The following is a 20,382-nucleotide window of genomic DNA, read 5'->3' as shown; positions in this document are numbered from 1 at the left end:
GCGGTGTTTTAACATGCATGTGCATTTAACATGCGTGTGCATTTAACATGAGTGTGCATTTCCACGGGAAATAACTTGATTTTGAATATGGGTGTTGTGTACTAGTGCTGTTTAGTCATGACAGCACTGAGTGTCAAATGTCCCCACGAAGACACATATACAAATATGACAGTATCTTTGTGCAACGTTTTTTGAATGCTATTTTTATATATATATATAAACATTTAAGCTGCTTCTATCCATGTTATATTTGCTTCGTGTCATGGAGCGAAGTATCCATTGGGATCTATAACAGAGCAGTAAAAATCTTTGTATCATAAAGTGGCCTGCTGAGGCGGATATGACGGAATTACCTCCGAGATAATTTCGAGCGATCACTGGTCCACACGCCCGTAAAGATGTCTTTCATACGCAGAGTTAGCATGCACACACATTTAATGTGGGCTTGTCTATTGCAATCATTGTTGACTGGGCTAAGACCACCCTCTCACTGTACTTGAGAAAGTGGAGTTATATGCGGCTGCCTAAACTTAACCCAGGACCTCATCTGTGCCAAAGCAGTGGTCTGGGTGCGTGTGTATGTTGTGTGACTGGTACGAGATGTGTGTCAAGATCGGCCTCTGTGGAGGAGGATCGTGAAGGACGCTACTGGGCAGTTAGAGGCAGTCGCCCTCCACAACAACGGAGGGCGGAGGAGCGACGCTCACAACAACGAGCGGAGCGCCGGGTGGATAAAGCACAGCGAGTTGGCACAGTAGGAGGCACAGGTGGTGCATCGGACAGTCATCTCAGTCAACCCATGGCACCTGCAGGGTCTGTCCCCTGACTTCTTGCCAGCGGGCGTTCGACACTTCACGTGGCCTCAAGGTGCACGTGGCCTGGCACAAGCGTCGTTGTGACGTCACCGCCACTTAGTGGCGAATGGCGGTTGTTGTTGTGTATGTTGTGTGGGGAGCGGTAGTGTAGTAGCGCTTAGTGCGCTACGAACCCGGCGAATCGAGTTCGATTCCCACTCAACGGACAACACCAGAGACGATTATCTGAACCGGTCTTGAGCCTCCCCTAGGTCGACTCCGCCTCAAATGAGTACCTGGTGCGGCGTGTAAACATCGCCACTGGGGGAGACAAAGGCGGCCGGGCGTGGTGCTGGCCACCCACCCCCTCGTGTGCCATGCCGGCCTTCATCGGTGCTGCTGGCTAACAGCACTTGCCCCCAAAAGTCTGTCGGAGGATCTTTGTTTTTATTTTCACCGAGTATCTTTCTCGATGTAGGTACTTCACCACGCAGGTCGCTCGCATAATGTCCGTGATGCAGTCATTATTATCATTATTATGACACGCTTTCTATTAACTCACAATGTCTGTTGTTGTCGTCATCCTCAAATCTTGTAACTCAATTTTAACCCACTTCCCAATGTGGTATCGACTGCAAACTTGGTATACTTATGTCATACTGATGACAATACTATATTCTATCATAAAATAATAATTAATATTTTCAAACATTATTTTTTATATGTTATGTTTAGGCTTGGGTCTAATTGTCCACGGTCCCTTATGTAATGGCAAGCTTCGGGGCCACTTCCTGGAGTTCCTCCACTACTAACACGGTACATTTCTATAAAGCGTTTGTCTTTAAAAAAAAGTTTTTTTTTTAATATTACTTATTGTTAGTCTGTTGATGGTCGGCGATGCGGCAATCGACTCATCTCGACGAGCTTTACACGAAAGTAGAATTTTTCGATAACGGATTTTGTTATGCTAATGTTCGACGTTTCGACATCGCGCAGTAGCACCACCGATTTCGGATTGATTGGTACCCCAGTGACGGGTTAAGTCCACCCCTGGCAAATATAGTATCCAAGAAATAAAATCTTTAATTGCCTCGATCATGTTGTATTATTTGTTACCCCGGGGTACCGCAACAAGGAACATTTGTTTAACGCCGAGGGATGTAAACAGCATGTTCTCATTCGTGTGAAATGAGGTGGTAAAGCTGGGGGACAACAGACGTGGTCTTCCTGCGAGGTTACATAACCCGACCGCGTGTGCGCCCTCCCGCCGCCGATGATGGTTCGTAGAAAACGGATCAGCTGACCGTAACTCAAAAATCCGCCATCTGTTCTCGACACTCGATCGTGAAAGACACCGGCACACGGGTAACAGTCGGCTCGCTCGAGTCCTCCAGTGGCCTGAAACAAAAAAAAAACCCAAACCCAGCCGGCCCCAACTTGCCACCTTAACACACCACGCGTGGCCTGCACACATTTACGCACGAGGAGTCGTCCAAACCCCCGTTTCAAAATTGCCTTTGTTTTGCGTACACGTTTAACTCGGTTTCCCAGTGCCGCTGGTGTGTGTGTGTGTGCCCGTGTGTGTGTGCCCGTGTGTGTGTGTCTGTGTGTGTGCATCAACCAGTCATCTCAGTCAGTCGACCTGTGGCACCTGGGTCTGCACCGTGACCTCCTGCCAGCGGGCGTTCGACACTTCACGTGGCCTCAAGGTGCACATGGCCTGGCACAAGCGTCGTGGTGATGTCACCGCCACTTAGTGGCGGTTGTTGTTGTGTGTGTCTGTGTGTGTGTCTGTGTGTGGGGAGCGGTGGTGTAGTGGTTAGCGCGCTGCGCTACGAACCCGGCGACCCGGGTTCGATTCCAGCTCACGGCCAACACCCAGTGACGATTATCCGAACCGGTCCTAGGCCTCCCCTAGGTCGACTCAGCCTCATATGATGTGTACACATCGCCACTAGGGAGACAAAGGCGACCGGGCGCGGTGTTGGCCACCCACACCCTCGTGTGCCGTGCCGGCCTTCATAGGTGCTCGCTAACAGCACTTGCCCCTACAGTCAGTTCAGGCTAAATGGGGCATCTTTGTCTTTGTGTGTACGAGTGGATGGGGAGATTAATTGCTTGTTGGTGGGGGGCACCTGCTGTGATGTGTCACGGGGTGGTGGTGGTGTGCGCCGAGCGTCTCATCTCCCTGGCCACCGATCCTCTCTCCACCCGCGTGGCATCTTGTTGCGTGAAACCGCTACCCCTTTGCACTACTTACATGCCCCCCCTCGCCGCCAACAAATACCGAAGCTCTCTCTACCCAGCATCCCACGCCCTCCCCCTCCGAATTCGCCAAAACAACGACGGATCGAATTTCTCGCACAACCGGCGAGGAGCCTTCTTTTGGCAAGAGTGCGAATTGCTAAATGATGCGGTGGGGAGGGTTGGATCGAGGAGAGGGGCATGTCGGTTGTTGTTCGCGTGAAGTTGAACACGAACCCTCGCTTACAACGCCGAGGGCAGTCGAGTGCATCTCGCACCGTTGCGCATGTTGGCTCGCTTCTGAGAACCTGGGCCGGATTAAGGTTCGCGTGGGCCCTAGGCGCTTCTGTTTCGCTATGCCCTTCAGTGACTTGCTGCTGCTGCTGCTGCCCCGTGTCCACTCCTACTGCCGCTGCCACTCGCTTGATTGTGCGAAAAACACCATTAGAAGAATGTTGTGTTCAAATTTTGCAAGATAAAAAAATGTCGAGAAGTTCATCTGCGGTGTTAATTTCTCTCACCTTATGAAAAAATAAAGATTGACATAACTCAGCCTCTTTGTATATACACTGTGCCTATCCTTGCTATGTCAACATATTTATTCAAGAATATATCTTGGTTACATTTTTTTTAACATGCAAACAAAACAAACATGGTAATAAAAAAAAATGCGTAGGCGCTTTAGTTTTCCGTACGTCCTAGGCACAGCGCCTGTGGCTATTGGATAATACGGCCTTGCTTAGAACCGGAGGCAAATGGCATGCCGGTAACGGCGTGAAAAGTGCAAATGTCTCACTAGTGCGAACGTTTAAAACTGCATGGCGGATGAATTTGTGGATCACTCGTTCTCATTACGACGGTCAAGTCAACCTCGACAGCCCGGCAGTGATCATTTCACTCGAAACTCGTTCACGTTTCCATTCGTGGCGGCACGAGCTTCTTGATCCCTCATGTTCTTTGGAAAATGTAATGATGTAAAAATGTAATATTATGCAATCATCTGGCTGAAACAAAACAGGATACGTCTTTGTTCTTCCTATAAATGTTAAGTCCCTTGTGCAATATGACGCTGGTAACAGCAGCCATCCTTTGGCAGCTGGAGATTTGCAAAAGTGTGAGTCACTGCCGTGAAATACAGCGGAATTAGGACTTAATTTAGAGCTTCGTGCCGTAACCAATTAGTTAACTAGCAAACGATGGCCCCTTGCTAACACCTTCCCAATCCCACTTGGGCATCAATTAGAGAGCAGGTGAAGGTCTGCGACATTTAAAAAAAGTGTGCTGCTTGCCTTGATTGGCTTGACAGGTAACAGAACGGCATCTGAATCTCGCTAAAAAAAATTTGACATTGGACGATCGTATTCATATCGTGTGTAGCGAGTAGGTTTCAATTTGTTTCCCTTTCGTTTTACCGATTATGTTGCGTTTGTGTTTCTGGCGCAAATGTCACGAGACGGCGCTCGTCTCAATCTGGAACTCGGCCTGTGACGGAGAAGAGCCGTGGAAGTTGACATCTTTGAACTACTTCTTAGGCCACTTCAATCGGCCTCTTTATCCACACTCGGGCCCAACTTGTTAATGACATGTAAACCATGTTTTGTGGCGTTTCAATCAAAACAACGTATTGCAATTTCATACCGACAAAAACTGCACAATTAAGTGAAAAAATGTTCATTGAATATCTTGTGCATTCATTGATGACTGGACTGAGGCCATCGCTATAATCGAGGACCTACACTGGGCCTCACCGTTCTGCGGCACTTGAGCCAACCCGGCCACCACCCCCTCCCCACCCCCGCGCCCCCCATCTAATTAGTTTTTTCCTCTCTATTCACGATGCCGTTTTCGTATTTCCGCACAACTCCTATCTCAGAGCCAAAGAGGACGCCAATCTGAGCAGCTGTGGGAAAGAAACAAAAACCAGCCACGGCCGCAATCACTCCGAATTCAGCTCCATCGCGTTGCGCTCCGGATAATTGTTGTCGCATTTGGCTTCGTACGAAACCGGGCGATTTGATGCTCGGCCCCGAACGGCGGGTATGGTGTGTTTCCTCGCTGTGGGCCGCCCAGCAACGGCGAACACCCCCTACCCCCCTCCGCCACCACCCGTTACCCACCGCCCACAGCCCGTGCACGTCTGAAGAGTCAGCCTCGTGGCGTTGACGGGGTGACGGCACCCGACAGCCGTGGTGGGGTGACGCGCGGCCCCTTCGCGAGCCGGGTGAGCGCATCTTGCAATGGCAGCGATGTGCCACGTGTCTGGGAGAAGGGGCACAGTGATACCGTCCCGTTCACCGGTGAATAATGTGAAGTATTAATGGGGTGAAATATCTTTCGTAGGTGGAGACATACGCTGACGTGAAACAGTACCTCCCTCTTTATTGCTGGCAATTTTTTTTATTTGGTCACACGGCTTTGCCTGGTCCCCTCTCTCACCGCTCACCGCGGTGTTAGACCATTTTTCAAGTCCTTCTTATCCCGGCTCATATAACTGGGAGCAACCTCTAAATATTGTTTAAAAACTTAGAACAACAATAACTACAGGGGTGTAATGATCCACTGATCGATCGAGTATTTGGCTGCTAGACATTTATTTCCACGTGGTAAGCCACTTCGTTGAGCTATCATTTGTGGCCAGGTCGCTCCTGAAAACGAGCTACACAGCTCAGTGAGCCTTAGTAAAAAAATAAAAATAGTTTAGTTCATAGTTTTAATACAAATCCTTCCAGCTCACTGTAGGTGCATTGAAGAATTACGTTTGTTGCGAACCGTGACATTACACGGACCATTTCCTCCTCCGGACTTATTCCCGCACATAACTTGAGCAACAACAATAAACTGGTTTAAAGCTTTCGTGACTGCAGGGATTCATCTTCTTGGTTCTTTCGGTAAAGTCACGTAGAATGGAAATAATAAAATAATAAAAGTAAAACATAGTAAAATAATTCTCACTCACGTTTCGGCCACAACGCAAGCAGCTGTCCTCAGGTGACAGACCTGTTCTTCACTTGAAGACGGCTGCTTGCGTTGTGGCCGAAACGTCGTGAGAATTATTGTATTATGTTTTATTTTATTACTTTATTATTTCCATTCTACGTGACTTTACCGAAAGAACCAAGAAGAACAATAAACTGGCTGCGCATGGCAGACACGGACGGGGGTTTTTTTTTTGATGTGTTGATGACATTCGCCACCGCCGCAGCGACAGGCGACGCGGGTGTTTAAATAAAGCCGCACGGTTTTATAGAGTACGGCGTGCGGTACTGTACCAGCTGCGAGCCTGGAGGTAGCGAAGCGTGGCTACCAGTTGTCAAACGAATGCGTTACAAGTTCGCAACTCATGACGCACACGCGAAGTGCTTTCCGCGAACGAACCGCGACACCTCGCTGATTTCGTCAATGAGCACGTGGATTGAGGGCATTCTCGCAACAGCAGCAGCGGTGGCTTTTGGCTGCTCGCCGTCGAACAGAGACGGCGGTCACGTGCTTTCAGATGCGCCTCTGCGGCCGTCTGGAAAGCTCTTCCTTCCGACATTAGGAAGCCGCTGGAGCTATGCACTTTGAAATGATCCAGATTGAACACGAATTTCTGTGGAACTATACTCTTAGTTCTTTCGGTAAAGTCACGTAGGTAAAAAAAAATGAAATTAAAATAAAAAATAAAATAATAAAATCACAATCTTCACGGTTTTCAGCTTCAAATCTAGAATTCTGTGGAACTGCTTTTTGTGTTGTTTTTTGTTTGTGCACCTCCGATCAGCGCGTTTGGCTACGTACGGTGCGAAAGAAGTTCAACATACATACAAGGCATCGACACAATGTGAAATGTGGAAGCTGTGTTTGGGTGACGTCGAGCACGCCACTCACGGACGCGCGTCGCGTTACTCGACTACACGTGCTCCTTTGGAATGGCGTGTACAGTATTCTCAAGGTTAAAAATAAGAGAGAGAAAAATGTTAGGAATGGGAAAAGTGATCACATAGTGTTTTTTTTTTAATGCAAATGTGGCGCCAGGTGGCTCAAAAGATCCTGGCTTCGAATCTGGGCAGCCACCTGTGATCAAAACCAGATTCTCAAGGTTAAAGCGAGCCGATGTTGTCTCAACAACGGCGATACGACAACAATAACAACTCACAATGAAATTCGCCCAAATCACAGCTCGGTCTTTCGCGATGGAACTGGTGCAAGCGCTGATGCTCGTGGCGGCATGACGACGCAGCGTGGATGTTCGCCAGAGCCCCAAAAGCTCCTCTGACTGCTGACTTTGCGCGCCTAAAAAAAAAAGAGAGAGACGCGCAGACGATCTGGCGCTCGAAGCGTCCAAACGCCACCACCCCTCGTTCGTCCGCTCAACAACTCCCGTCGTCCGCAGGCGTTTGACCGCGGTATTTATAGCGAGGGTTCCCTGGTGGCCTTATAAAGCTCAAAGCGCGCGCGAGTCCAACCCGCGCCGCTAAAATCTGTGCGGGGCTTCGAGTGGCACCGCGCTCTGCGGGCCCGTGAACTGATATCGATTCACCGGCCGTGGCTAAGGTGACATCGGCGGCGGAGAGTGAGATCCGAGCCAGTCCCCCTTCATCAACGCTCGCGCTGGCCAGCGTGGTGAAGTATGGTCAGGTTTATTATATTTCGATTTAAAGCTTTCGTGACTGCAGGGATAATAAAAAATATTTTATTACTTCCCTTCTACGTGACTTTAACGAAAGAACCAAGAAGACAGCTTTATTATGTTTTATTTTTATTATTTTATAATTTTCCTTCTACGTGACTTTACCGAAAGAACCAAGAAGATATGGACAGGTAACCTCGCAAAAATGTGCGGGGGAAGGCCTTGCTTGTGGCAGTCTATCAACTCGTCGAAGTGATCTGTTCAGCTGAGCATTGAGGCAATGTTCATATCTTGTTTATAGTGCTAGGACAGTGGTGAAAATCCCACGTTCCTGTGGCGGGATCGAGTATATCCAGGTGGTCAACCGCGGTTGGCTTCTTCATGAGCATGGCGGTTGCTCATCCCAGCAATCCTACAGGCTCAACTCTGGCTAGCTTCTGACATCTCACGAAATCAGGGGAATTCCGGCTGATTTGGCTCTCACAAAGTGATACTGCCCTCCATCGATCGACGGAGGAATGATGGATGGGCTGAATCAACCCTCAACGGGGATTTGAACTCGCAACTTTCTGACTGCGAGGCACTCGCTCCACCACTGAGCCACCTGGCTGGCTAAGATTAACAAAAGGGCTGCCCTTGCAAAAAAATTGGACGGTCAAATAAAACAAAACTGAGTGCCACATCCTAAACGTAGCATCTCCAAACGCGTGTTTTTTTAAATCCTTTATATTAAGTTCACTTGCTTGCTTGCGCGCTTACGACCGTGCAAATCTTTCGGTCGTTTTTTAACCCACTTCCCGTGATCCAATCGAGCTGACATTTTGCACACAGACTCGTTGTGCGTGACAATTTATTTTCGTGAAAATTTTTTTCCATAACTTTACACTTTTTAGGATTTTTTTTTCTATTTAATTACCAATTGCTTAATGGTGGCAGACAATCATCTGACCCATAGGTGGCAGCCATCTCAAGCCAGAGGACGAGAGGACTCTAGCCGCCACGCATATAAAGGATTTATAGTGAAAAACTTTGTTTTTACGGGTTAATTTTTTCTGCATTCGGGTGCCCATATACAAGTTTAGTCTGCGCTGGAGGATCTGACTTCCTGCTCAGCGTTGAGCACAGAGGAAGCGTCAAGAGAGTGCTGGGCATGCCATTGTCACCATCATCGTTTACTCCCGACATCGGTTCCGTGGCGGCGTTGTTTAGCTCTCTGATGTGGCCTTAGGTTAGTTTAACACGTCGGCTTTCGCGACCAATATTCATAATAGTATTATGGATGGCTATTATGGTCGGCTTTAGGTTGTTGCGCGTATTGTTCGGAACGATGCCTGATAGACAGGATTTAGCTGCTTAAAATGCTAATACCCAGCCACTTTAAATAATGGCTATAATGACGGCTGGCACTAAACGTCCGTCTCATACCGTGCGCTGGCTTATTAATCAAATCTCCGTCCCAAATCCTGACCGTGACCGATGATAATTATAAAAAGTGGAGGCCCAGCAATTATTTCCTCGTGCCACTTGCTGGCAGAGAGACCTCCGCTAGAGGGAGCTCAAGAGAGCCTCTCAAGGGGGCTACTTGGCCAACGCTTCAACACTGGCCAGAGGTCTCGGAAGAGGTGGGAGTAGGCAGAGTTTACCCCGTAATACTCGGCCTGACGATCCGTGAACCCATTCATATTGCTGCAGGTCCAGCGTGCTCTATCCATTACACCACGGCAACACCCCCCTCGAAGTGCAACGATACATTTAAGTAAACATCAAATGTGGGCACTTCTTCTTGGTTCTTTCGGTAAAGTCACGTGGAATGGAAATAATAAAATAATACAAATAAAACATAATAAAATTATTCTCACGACGTTTCGGCCACAACGCAAGCATCCATTCTACGTGACTTTACCGAAAGAACCAAGAAGATGAATCCCTGCAGTCACGAAAGCTTTGAGTTGAAATGTGGGCAACTTGTAAACATCACAGAGAGAGAGAGAGAGAAAAAAACGATTGCGCAATCATACCACCGTCATCATCATCTTAAAAGTATTTTCTGTGCGCGATAAGCAACCAGAAATCCAGAACGCGATAGGGTCACGCGAGCTGTTTCTCAGTTGATTTGTGGCAGTCGCCGCCTTGTTTACTTGTTTCCAAGACACGGCCATCATCACATGATGCCCTCTGCCCAGCCCCGGCGCAAGCGGCCCACAATTGTGGGGGTGGCACGCCGCTGTAACGCCACACTCCCGTCTCTGATGGTAGCAATGTGAGGGGCATTTGAAAATCCGCGTGACCCTGGCAGATGTGACTCACAGTTTCCCTTCACCTCTCCCTGACCAGAGAATCAATGGGAGTGTCTACCGCGGTCTACACAAACAACTTTGTGGTATTTTTAGAAGTTAATGGCAAATTGAATCAACAAGCGCTTGTTGAAGTGGTGATGATGGCACGGGGAGGCTTTCGTCCAAGGTGGCGAAATGTTAACTACCTCACCTGGTATGCAGGAGGTCGTGGGATCGATCCCGACACCTGGCGCTTGCAGTATATTTGGAGTCTGAATGTTATCCCCGTGGCCACGTGGATTTTTCTTCAGGTCCTCCATTTAGAAACATGCGCTTAGAGTATTTGGCTTCTATAAATTTCCACGCGATAAGCCACTTCGTTGAGCTGTCTTTTGTGGCCAGATCGCATCTCAATACAGCTCAGTGGGCCTTACCTGATAAAATTACATCCAACAACGCAATGATCTTGGCTGATGAGCCGCATAAGCGTAATTCTGTTCTGTGTCTCTACATATACAGCAGATGCAAATATTTGTTGAGTCCATAAGCGTGTTGGCTGATGATTATGATGACTTGTATCTGTGCCCGTTTCCTGATCATTCAGTCAACAGTTGTTGCATATGCAATACAACCTAGACGTGGATTCCGTCACAGCACGCTTGCGGTATCATTTACTTGATGCAGCGAGCGTGCTGTGACGGTTCCACCTGAAGACGGAAGCTTGTGTTGCCTCCGAAACGTCGTGATTTTTTTAAAATTATATTTTACTTTTATTAATTTTAATTCAAATTTTTTACCTACGTGACTTTTCCGAAAAAAACACTAAGAATATGAATCCTTGCAGTCACGAAAGCTTCAAATCTATAATTTGTGCGTTCTGCCCCCTCTTCTAGAGAGCACGAGTGTGAGTGCTTGAGTATGTTGAGTGTGAGTGCGCAGAGACTGTATGTTTCTCCCCCTGTTCCGCAGTACGTGAGTGAGTGTGTGACGGAGAGATTGCGTGTCCTGCCCCTGTTTTGCATGGCTTTCCACTGGGTTCTTCGGTTTCCTCCCACAGCTGAAAACCTACACACACAATGTAACTGGTATTGACCAAACAGCCCCAGTGCTCCCTCCCTCACCTCACCCACCTCGCGTCACGCGCATCTCCACCATCTCCACATCTCACCCATGGCACCTGGGTCCGCCACGTGACCTCCCCGTCAGCAGCCAGAGACCTCTACACTTCTCGGTGCCTCGAGGTGCACCTAGCCTGGCACAACGCGCTGTGACGTGTGCCATGTCCCCGTAAGAATGTGATGCTAATTCTAGATTTGAAGCTTTCGTGACTGCAAGGATTCATATTCTTAGGTCTTTTCCGGTAAAGTCACGTAGGTAAAAAATTAAAATTAATAAAAGTATAATAAAAATAAAATAAAAAATCACGACGTTTTGGAGGCAACACAAGCTTCCGTCTTTAGGTGGAACCGTCACAGCACGATAGCTGTATCAAGTGATACAGCTACCGTCACAGCTATCGTGCTGTGACGGTTCCACCTGAAGACGGAAGCTTGTGTTGCCTCCGAAACGTCGTGATTTTATTTTATTTGTATTAATTTTAATTTTTTACCTACGTGACTTTACCGAAAAAACATAAGAATGTGATGCTACACTGCCGAGATGATGTTGTCGTGCAAGCTGGGTTATTTGAGTTCATGAAAGTGCACAATTACGGTGGTTCCAACTCGTATTCTGATCGGACACGTTGACATACAAGTCACTTAATTGGAATCACACGTGGAAACGTTGCCCCGTACTGTGAACAGTTGACATGGCCCTCCTGAATGAAGAGTACCTAGACTCAAGTGAGGCTTTTCCCTTGCCATCGCTAAATGGCCTCGATGGGCAGCAGTTAACGATGGCCTCCTCCAATTTTTCCGCTCCACAGTCAAAGGTGGAACTCAACGATTCAACTTTTTATTTTTAACCAGGTAAGGCCCACTGAACTGTACAGCTATTTTTTCAGAAGCGACCTGGCTGCCACAAACGATAGCCCAATCAAGTGGCTTATCGCTTGGACATTTATAGCAGCCAAACATGCTCAACAACACATGTTGATTCTAAATGTGGAGGGAAAATCCGGGGGGAACCCGAAGAAGAATCCACACGACCGCGGGGAGAGAGACTTTTTTTTTACTTTTAAACAACTTTTATTGCCGCCAGCAGCAAAAGCACTGGAGGCGATTTCGATATGAAATACACAAAGTCACCAGCAAACGAATGAAAATAAACTCTACAAATCGACGCGCTGTGGCGCTAAAAGCACCGCGCACAACACGAAAGAAAAGTCACGTGGTGGTGGTGGTGGTGGTCATCGCGCACGCCACGGTGACGAGCGAGCGCTTCAGAAGGTGAACACCACGAGGGTGCCGTCCACGCTGCTACAGAGAGGGGCTTGTCCGGCTCCCCAGCGTTCGAAGAAGACGTGCACATCACCAACATGTGTGTGGTATGCGTGCTCCAGCCGGAGCCGCGCCTTAAGCAGGCCTCTGAGAGAGAAAGAGACATGCAAACTCCAAATATACAAGCGGGCAGTGTCAGATGTCCGAATGCAATTCTCTGTGGGTGACAGTTTTTGGGGAAAACCAGGAAGGGAAGAACCTCCCAAAACAGTAACGAAATGAGAAGATTTTATTATGACACGCTTTTATTTAACTCACTGTTGTTGTTGTTGTTGTCGTATCCTCAAATCTTGTAACTCAATTTTAACCCACTTCTCAATGTGGTATCGACTGCAAACTTGGTATGATTATGTCATACTGATTACAATACTATATTCTATTAAAAAAAGTTTCATTTGTATATGTTATGTTTCTGCTTGGGTCTTATTGTCCACGCTCAACTGACGTTGGCTGTAATTTCCCACGGCTTACATTATGGCAACCTTCGGGGCCACTTCCTGGAGTCGTGGAGTTCTTCCATTACTCGTACGGTACATTCCATTAAAGCGTGTTTAAAAAAAAAACATTTTAAAACATTACTTAATTGCAACCTCTCTTGAAACAAGTTTGTGTTTTCAAGGACATCATTTATTCGTTTGAAAGATAACTGCTACAATCGTGAATGATTGAAAACTCAATTTATTTACAGCTGCTCTATGTGCTCAGGCTGTTGTCATTCCCCCCCCCCGCACCTCCGATTAGCACGGAAGGCTACGTACGGTGCGAAAGAAATCCAACGTAGATATATCCGTGAATTGCTATCACCAGCTCCTGCTAGAGGGCATACAAATGAATAGCAGTGGCATTGTTTTAGCCAAGCAGCTGATATGTCTTCATTAGAGCATCTGATTGTCAATGTTTGTGCCATGGAAATGGTGGTGTGTCCCATGCCCCGTGAGAATATGATGCAACGCTGCCTAGATGTTGCGCAAGCTGGATTATTTGTGTTAATGAAGGTGTACAATTATGATGGCTCCAACTCATATTCTGATATGACTCGCGGTGAGATATACATGGGTTTGAACCGTGTCTTTATTTAAACTTACTACTTGGGGAGCGGTAGTGCAATGGTTAGCGCGCTACGTCACGAACCCGGTGACCCGAGTTCAATTACCGCTCGCCATCAACACCGGCGACGAAAATCTGGATCGGTCCTGGGCCTCCCCTAGGTCGACTCAGCCTCAAATAAGTACCGGGTGTCATTTGTAAACATCATCACTGGGGAGACAAAGGCGGATGGGCGTGGTGCTGACCGCCCACCCCCGAGTGTGCTGTGCCAGCATTCATAGGTGCTCGCTAACAGCACTTGCCCCACCAGTCTGTTGCAGGCTATACGGGGCATCTTCGTCTATGTTATTTATCGAACCCAGAGAGAGGCCAGATAGGGCGATCGAACATAAAGAATATGAACTGTATAATGTGATAACAAATGTATGTTAATACTGTCGCTTCAAAACGTCAAATAGTCTCCATTTGCTCGCCATCACAATCAACACGTGCCTGGAATCTGGTGTTGTTGCAAATTCTCACAAGTGTTAAAAAAAAAATTGTTGTGGTACTGTTGCAAATTCTCACAAGTGTTAAAACACATTTTTGAAGCACCCTGCATATCACAATGAGAATACGTATTCATGCTGGAGGAATCCGATGAGCTATTAAACTATTTTTCACAGATGCCACCCGCCAAAGTTACTTTCATTAGCGTTGAATCACCATCACAGCGCCTTCTCCCCCCACCCCACAATCATTCTCCTGCCCACCCCATCTGACACGAACTGGGCCTGTGGGTCAGTGTGAGCTGCCAAAGGGAGAGAGAGAGAGAGGAGGAGAGGGGGCTCCAGGACCAGTTCGGATACATCGCTCGCCCTCTCACGCCCGGGGAGTTCAACACAAGCCTGGACGGTCTCGTGGCGCTCGCCGCACCGAGCCACCACCGTTCCTCCCTCCACGTGCTATTTCATGGCAGACTAAATGTGCCCACGTGTCGTTAGGGGCCGTCCATAAATGACGTCACGCGATTTTGGACGATTTTTAACCCCCCCCTCCCCCTTCGTCACACGGCGTCACAAAAAGTCAGACCCCCCCCACCTCAAATATGACGTCACAAAGCTCTGCCCCCCCCCCAAAAAAAAATAAAACATGCTTCAAATCGCTTTAAACTATTGTCATTGTAGTGCGTATTTAATGTGGCGCTGCACTCTGATGTTGTAGGAGAAAACATGTATTAAAAAGTCTATTTGATTAAGTAGAACGTGTTGTTTATATTTATTTAAAGTTGCGCATTTTGATGTTACGTCACATTTCTCAACCCCCCCCCCCTCGTCACACATCATCACAAATGTCTGACCACCCCCCCCCCCCCACAGGTGCGTGACGTCATTTATGGACGGCCCCTTGACACGACAAAGAACAATTTGGCCCTGAATCGGTTTAAGTTAATCACAGAGCCAGTGAATCCCTTTGTCTATTTGACTTCGTCGGACCTAGGGTTGGCCTCTCAACTTATTTTTATTACGAATGAGTCACTCGTCAACACGTTGCTCTGGGTGACTCCATTGCTGCTTAATTGCTGTTTGTGGCTTTGGGTGTTGTTGCGTCTCCAAGCAATGTCCATGCCGATTCTGCTCGGTGCGGTTTGCGTGCTAAAAATGTAAAAAAAAAAAGTAAGCGCTGCTGCTCTTAAATATTGTAATTACCGAAAGAACCAAGAAGATGAATCCCTGCAGTCACGAAAGCTTTAAATCGAAATTGTAATTCTATTTATTTAAGGTGCCAATCTGAATGTTCATTTCCCAGCCACAGCTAACGCCAGGGGCGAGTGATGTCTGAAAAGAAGCGCGGGGAGGGGACGTGAAGAGGAGAAGAAATATCAGAGGGGGAGTGCACGTTGGAGACATCGCGTTGACTGTTGAGACGACGAAATGGGCTTGGGGCAGGACGCGTCACGAGAAGGGGAGGTGGCCGGTGTGGTCGAGAGTCACGACGGAGTGGCAGACAAAGGAGGGAGAGAGGCTGCCGGATAGAACGGCCACCACGAAGGTGGAGCTTTGTGGCATCGCAAGGGCTTGCGATGAATCTCAGCGTCGAGACACGAGTTTGAAAATATCTGATGGTGTTTATCTTTTTATTTTACCAAGGCCCACTGAGCAATGTAGTTATTTTTTTTTAGAAGCGACCTGACCACCACAAATCATAGCTCAACGAAGTGGATTATCACGTGCAGATTGAGAGCAGCCAAATTATTCGAAATGCATGTTGACTCTAAATGTGGAGGGGAAAACCGGAGCAACCCAGTTGTAAAAAATACACGTGACCACGAGCCACGAGAGAGAGAGAGAGACACGCAAAGTCCAAATATACAATAGGCGTCAGGGTTGGGATCGAACCCATGAACCTCCTCCACACCTGGCGAGGGAGCTAACATTTCGCCACCGTGGTGGTGATGAGTCCAGTTGGGGCTGGGTTGACCTCTAGTTGGGGCTGAGTTGACCTCCAGTTGGGGCTGGGTTGACCTCCAGCCGGAGTTGTGGCTGGAGGCCGTCTCCGGTCACGAGTTGGAGTCTCTCGCTGTCTGAGCCACCCCCATCAGGCTGTTGAAGAAAATGGCAAACTCCATTTCGGGCTAGCGTTTATTTTAAACTTGTTCTTGTAGACAGTGCGTTCAATTCAACCGCTCGACATGATAAACACGTCTGTTCGTGTGGCAAAGTAAATGGATCTGAACCTAAGTTTAGTTGGCTTGCCCTCCCCCTTATTTTTTATAAACTCGGGGGGACACATTTGGGACAAAAAGGGCATCTCGGTGTTGTCTGTGAGGACAAACCCAGCGGCCGTATAAATAAAACAACTTCGGGCTCCCTTCACAAACCGGAGGGACAAACTAACAGGCACTTTCACAAGTATCGGCTCATTATTTCTTGGGACATCGTGAGATGTGAACACCGAAGACAAAGATGCCCCATATAGCCTTAACAGGCTGCTGGGACAAGTGCTGTTAGCGAGCAGCACCTACGAAAGCCGACACGACACACGAGGGGGTGGGTGGCCAGCACCACGCCTGGCGATGTTAACTACACACTGCACCAACAACTCATTTGAGGCTGAGTCGATCTAGGGGAGGCCAGGGACCGATTTAGAAAATCGTCACCGGGTGTTGGCCATGAGCGGGAATCGAACTCAGGTCGCCGGGTTCGTAGCGCGGCGTGCTAACCGCGACACCAATATATTGCTATAAAAAATATAAAAAGTAATAATAATTGCTATGCTATGCAAATAAAAACAATTATTTGCTAAACCTTGGCCACAATATCTGGACTTGTCTTCATATAAATCAATGCATAGATTTATGTTTATATGATTGTGGTTATGGTTGTACTTTATGAATCCCTAATCTCAAACATTACATACAATGAAACAAGAAATGGTAAAAAAAGAAAAAACAGAGCAATGTAATGCAATACACTATTAGACATTATTTGTAAAAAAAAAAAGTCCATCCCACGTGTTAGTGCATTTTTAGATATTTTAGGCAGGAATGAGTTTTCAATTTTAGATATTTTTCTGGGTTGGGACCCTCAGACATTCTCGAAGATTTGGTCCCCCCCAATGTTGACTCCATGGCTACGGCCTTGACACTGACACACACACTGACAACAAAGCAAATATCCCCCGTATAGCCTTAACAGACTGTAGGGGCAAGTGCTGTTAGCGAGCACCTATGAAGGCAGGAACGGTACATGAGGGGGTGGGTGGCCAGCACCACGCCCGGCCGCCTTTGTCTCCCCAGTGGCTATGATTACACACCGCACCAGGTACTCATTTAAGGCTGAGTCGACCTAGGAGAGGCCCAGGACCGGTTCAGATAATCGTCACTGGTGTTAGCCGTGAGCGGGAATCGAACCCGGGTCGCCAGGTTCATAGCGCAGCGCGCTAACCGCTACACTACCGCTCCCCTGACACACACACTGACACACACACACTGGGGTTTCGAGGTGCCTCTCATCTTCACCTTGCCCAGCCCGATTCATCCCTCGCTGGTCGATAACCAAACACTGCCGAGAGTGGAAAATGGTGCAGATGGTTGGGAGGCCACGTAGCCCTCATTGTGGCCAAGACGTTGTCAAGGGGGGGGGGCTGCACTCACACAAACTCTGGAGTGGGGGGGGAGGTCACGTCACACTCAACGCTCAAGAAACTTTAAGCGAACGTTAAACACCACGCGGAATGGGTAAACGATATGACCCGCTTTTGTAAATCACTCATTCTGCTGTTTTTTTCTCTGCTCAAGCTCCCGCCCCCCCCCCCTATTTCTATTGAAAATTCTCATTGTGTTTTAGATTGTAACAATTTATGAAGGGGGGGGGGGGTGGGTGGGTGGGTTGGCCTTATCTTTGGGTAGGGGGCCGGCAGGGAGGGGGTGACACAGCCCCCTTCGAACCCCCTAACGCTATGGGCTGCAGCAGTAGCTATCTGGAGCCAATAGGAACGGGAGGCAGATCCAGTTGGGCCGTCGGTGTTGCCATGCTTGAGCTTCTATATTCGGACTTGGCTAATGCGATCACCACCCTATTCCTGTCCAGCCGTTGCCTCGCTCCTGCCACCCTCAGTCCCCATTGTGTCTCAGAGGTCTACTCCACGCATTGTAGCTTTAAATTGTCTTATGGTTGTTGTTGTTGTTGTTTGACTTGCATCCCACTGGGATTTTTGCACACAGCGTTGGTGTACGGTGCTTTTTCTGGAAGACTTTGCTGTTTTTTCCTGGATTTTTCTGTTTGCGAGTAGTCACTTTAAGATGTTTTCTTGTTCATGTTTTTGTTTGTTGCGGTTGCACCCGAGTCAAGAGCCGAATGGCTCACAGGGCTATACCTAATACATGAAACTGCAAACTGAAGGCTTGAGTGCGCCGAGATCTTTCGGCGTTTCGGTCGAAAGGTTCACGCCGCCGCCTCGAGGAGCGAACGAATGCGAGCCGTCGATTGGCGTCGGGGAAACGGAGAAGCAAGCGAGAATTTACGTGAACATTAAAAAAAAGACGAGGTGCCACTTCCGCTCGCAAAGCGGGGCGTGAAATCCGATTTGTAAAAACACCGGGAAAGGTTTTTTTTCTTCCGAACAGCGGCGTACACTGGTCAGCAAAAAAAAAATCATTTTTTTCTGGCCTGGACTTTTGCAGCTGTTTTAGACTAATTTCAGGGTGCTGATTCCAAATCTGATTTGCTCTATCACATCTCATTTTTATGCTATCGGCATACCCCATTTTCATTGATTTTACCAGAAATTAACGCTGTCACTTATGATTGCAAGTTGTTGCGAGTCAGTGACTGCTTTAGTGTTAAAATATGCTGCTGTATTTTTAGGATAGTGAGTTTATGATATCATTTTATGTAGATATCCACATTTATTTAATATTTTTCTTCCGCAGTTTTTATTGAAAATGCAATATTTGATATATCTCAAAAACCTGATGTGATAGACAAAAACTGATGCCAGATTTGGAATCAGCACCCCAAAATTACATTAAAACCGTTGGAATATCTTATGCCAGAAAAAGTGTGTTGACCAGTGTATAATTGACGAACGATCATGAAGGGTGTGTCCAAACAACGCGTTGGTGGTGACGCGTCACTCCGAGAAGGGTGCATCACCACGTGCATCCCACGCACACGCAAGGCGGTGTGGGTCACGTGGGTGTTTACAAGGGGGGGGGGGCCTTGTGCCAGAGATGTGTGCGTGTACGTGAAATGAACAATGAGAGATGTTCGGTGTACGCGGCACTTTTCATTCGTGTTCATTTGGTTATTTTACGAAGTGTCGGTATAACGCGTAAAGCTTTGGCGAGCAATGTTATCCACGATTGAGATTTTTTTTTTGGGGGGGGGGGGGGGGGTGGTTAGATCGCACTTGATTGGCTCACAAGTGACGACATCACATTGACCACCTCTATTTAAGACGGAAACAAGAGGATTTCTCAACAACTCTGGCTGTCGCCTGATGATGCTGGTTGTTGTAATCACCGGCGAAACGTCAGGGTACACGAATTGCAAACGCTGTGGGTTTTACTCTCCAACACCCCACGATGTGCTGAACTAGTAACGAATTGGCACCTTCTATTTACATGACAAACCTTACTGTGTTAGGTGGTGGCGGAGTTAACGACACATTTATATTTACACCATCTAACCCAAACAAACCTCTATTATAGTAGATTTACGAAGTGTGTTTGTGGTTCAGCGGAATATACCGAGCGGCTCGCAAGAGCGAGGTTACGAGTTCAAATCCTGGTTGTGGGTTGCGTAAATTGAGTACCACTTTGTGGGGAAGTCAAGAGCGGTTATGCTATGCGGATATTCGCCCCTGCCATGGGAATGTGGAGTTTCCACCACCGGTTCAAGAGTTGTGAACAGACGATGCGCACTGCCTCAATGCTCGTTTGAGCAGGAAATCACAAAAAGCATGTGTGAGTGAGTGTCGGAGTGTCTGAGTGTGAGGGTGTGTGTGTATGGGGAGCGGTGGTGTAGCGGTTAGCGCGCTGCACTATGAACTCGGCGACCCGGGTTTGATTCCCGCTCACGGTCAATACCCGTGACGATTATCTGAACCGGTCCTGGGCCTTCCCTAGGTCGACTCAGCCTTAAATGAGTACCTGGTGTGGTGTGTAAACATCGCCACTGGGGAGACAAAGGTGGTCGGGCGTGATGATGGCCACCCACCCCCTTTGCGCCGTTATGGCCTTCATATGTGTTCGCTAACAGCACTTTCCCCAACAATCTGTTAAGGCTATATGGGGCGTCTTTGCCTTTGTGCGTGTGATACAAAGGATAAATATTCAGTTACAACTTTTGTGCGCATGTGTTGAAATTATTGTAGTCATTGTGTTTCAGTTTTAGAGTTGTATTGTAATTATTTGAATGGTAACAACGGCTTTAATTCGTAATTTTTGTTTTTAAATCAACGACTAGAATGATTTTTATGAATGTAAA

Source organism: Lampetra fluviatilis, chromosome 14 (assembly GCF_964198595.1).
Source record: "Lampetra fluviatilis chromosome 14, kcLamFluv1.1, whole genome shotgun sequence".
Lineage (NCBI taxonomy): Eukaryota > Metazoa > Chordata > Hyperoartia > Petromyzontiformes > Petromyzontidae > Lampetra > Lampetra fluviatilis.
The sequence above is the reverse complement of the archived record's forward strand: the minus strand, read 5'-3'. Positions refer to the sequence as shown.